Source organism: Nestor notabilis, unplaced genomic scaffold, assembly GCF_000696875.1.
Source record: "Nestor notabilis isolate BGI_N333 unplaced genomic scaffold, ASM69687v1 scaffold30135, whole genome shotgun sequence".
Classification (NCBI taxonomy): domain Eukaryota; kingdom Metazoa; phylum Chordata; class Aves; order Psittaciformes; family Psittacidae; genus Nestor; species Nestor notabilis.
This window is the reverse complement of record NW_009931105.1, coordinates 3,076-6,193: the sequence shown is the minus strand read 5'-3', so window position 1 is coordinate 6,193 and position 3,118 is coordinate 3,076.

Below are 3,118 nucleotides of genomic sequence, written 5' to 3'. Positions count from 1 at the left end.
TGGACAGACAGTGGTGCTCATGGTGAAGGCTGGCGGAGGCTGTAGTGCTGCAGAGAGGCAGAGGCTTGGCAGCGCAGGCAGCGAGTGCTGGCTCCCCCCTGGCCTGGAGCCCTTTATAGCCCAGGCAGGAGGCGTTGCCGGTGCTTTTCGTCACCCGTGACAGCCAGAGCCAAATTCCAGAATCATCATTTCTCTCTCCCCGATTTCATGTCTTTTGTCACATCCCACTAGAAGCAGCAGGCACACGGAGGATCCGCTCCTTCCACTGGGGTTCCCAGCACCCGGCATGACTCAGACCCAAGGCTCCTTGCTTGTGGCTATGTTTTAGCATTCCAGTGTTGCACCTGAGACGCAGAGGTGCTTGCTCCAGCTCCACCCCACTGCTCCTCCATGAAGTAATACAAGTGAATCCTCTGTCATGCCAAGTCGCCTGCAAGTGCCTTGTATAATTAAAATCTACAAATCTATTTATTTGCTCTTTTAAGGAGTCTAAAGCCAATGAAAGCTGCTGACTTAAGAGCTCAGCACATCCATAGTCTTTATATGGGCCAATGCAAAGCCAGATGGAAATCTTCCCATCAGGACCTCTATCCCAGGGCAAGCACAGACCTGGTGGTATTTATGCTCTGATACTACCTTTGGCAGAAATCTTGTAGCTCAAAAGAAAAGAAACTCTAGTAATTTCTGCTTATATACTGGTCTGGGGTGAATCTCTATACAGAGACTGGAAAGTCCCCATGACTGGGGGTTTCACTCAGTTTAAAAGGCAGGTGCCTCATGTTTCCCAGTGCATTTGCTTTGCTGCATCACATCCTGGGAACTCCACTGCAGCAGTTGGTGACTTCATAGAACATTTTGTGTTGGAAAGGACCTTAAGATCATCTAATTCCAACCCCCTACCGTGGGCAGGGATACCTTCCAGTAGAGCAGGTTGCTCCAAGCCCCTGTGTCCAACCTGGCCTTGAATGCTGCCAGGGAGGGGGCAGCCACAGTTTATCTGGGCACCCTGTGCCAGCGCCTCAGCACCCTCACAGGGAAGAGCTTCTTCCTTGTATCTAATCTGAACCTCCCCTGTTTCAGTTTAAACCCATCACCCCTTGTCCTATCGCTATAGTCCCTGATGGAGAGTCCCTCTCCAGCATCCTTGTAGCCCCCTTCAGACACTGGAAGCTGCTCTGAGGTCTCCACGCAGCTTCTCTTCTCCAGGCTGAACAGCCCCAATGTTCTCAGCCTGTCTTCATACGGGAGGTGCTCCAGCCCCTGGTCATCCTCGTGGCCTCCTCTGGACTTGCTCCAACAGTTCCTTTTCCTTTTTATGTTGGGGACATATTGCAAGACATGGAGCAGTGAGGGGTTAGAGCTGTGGGCACCTGCAAAGCAGAGTTTAAACAGGACAATGCAGAGGAGATGTGGAGAATTAGGCAGTGCAGCCACCCCATAGCCACGCCTGCATCGTGCTATTAAGGGATTGAGCACAGTGATTAGAGTGATGCAGCTGGACAGGTATTAGCGTGAAAAAGGCAGCAGAAAGCAGGAAGGGAGACACTGCTCTGTTGTGTTCTTTGTTGGGAAAAACCAATCCCTTTACTGCTGAGGCGCGCAGTGGAAAGCTCACACCCAGCCCGGCCTGCCTGGCTCCAGCCATGTCATCCTCCGATAAGAGGAGTTATGTTTTCTTTTAGCAGAGGTGCCTGTGAGGTAGTGAAAGAGTTATAGGGATTAGGAAGCCTTTTGTGTTCTCTCTCCTGTTGTGATCTCCTTCCTTCCTGGGGCCCCTCTGGCTGTTTTCACATTCTAATGCACTTAACTGATTTTGGAGTTGCTAAGATGTTCCCAGAGCCTCACCCTTGGTAATTCATAGTGCCTCCCTTCTTTCATCTGTTCCCTGAAGGACACAATAACAACAACGCTTTATCTGCATCGCTGTTAGATCTCAAGGACTTAATAGGGAGTCAGTTCTCTTTCTTTAGCAGCTCCAGGAGACGTGGTGTGGTCTTCCTGGGCGGCCACCAAGGAAGAAGCCTAACCAGAAAGACACCTCTGAGTGGAGGGCTCTAGCCTCTGGGCAGCGCTGCCTCAGAACTGGTTGGCTTCAGGTTTGGATTCTTGACCCCCCCAAGCTGCAAACTGGGGATTTGGGATGTGCACGTGCCCCATCCCTCAGTGAGCTGGGGAACAGAGGAGACGTCGAGCACCCCACTGCTGGCAAAGGGCAGAGCCTGCAGCTGACTGTGCCAGGCTTCCAGCGCAGTCCTGGGGTGGCCTGACCTGCTGCCCTCCGTGGTGGGGGGTACAGCATTGCCCAACAGCCGCCATGTGGGAGCTCTGCTCAGGAGCCATCCCTTGGCCACCCTTGTTCTGAGCTCTTCCAGACATGCTCACTTTGCTCATGTTTGCTCTAGCAAACCTGCTCCAGGCAATTCCCATGTTGGCTGTGAGCCCCTCACATGGACCAAAAACTGTGCTGTGAGCTCTGTCCTCCCGCTCAGGTCACCCCCATGTTTTAGACCAAGTTAAAGAAAGCCTGAAGGTGACAACTGCCCTGAAATGAGGCAAAGCCCCACAGGCAGGGAATACCTGGATTTAGGGGGTTTCTTTCTGTGTTCTCACAACCTCAGCCCATGTTTGAGCTCTTTTATTACAGCTGATACAGGAGCCTAAGATGAGATCTGGAGGTTGTCCTGCAATATCAGCTTTTTCTGGTCTTTCCCGATGGATGTTCCTGCTGGTCAGCTGCTGCCCTGACCTATAGCTGAGCTCCTGAACAGCAATTCCCAAACCAACCCTGCTTTGACATGAGGAACCCTCAGCAGAGTTCCCCTTGCGCTGGCTATGCCAACAGGGCAGGATTATACAGGGGAACATGCCCCACTTTAGCAATTTTATGTCACCAGAAGAATTCAGTCTCCCAGGCTCTGCTGAAATATTCACCCACAATAAATTCCCTTGAGATAAGTTAAAAAAACCCCAACAGAACACATCATAATGTTCAGGAGATGGTATCAGAGGCTGTTCCAGCGAGGAGCATGCCACAGATGCTATCTCTGCCTCTGCTGTGCTGCAGGGGGAAAGGAAGAGCAGAACTTGCATAGGAAGGCAAGTGAAATTACATGTTAGG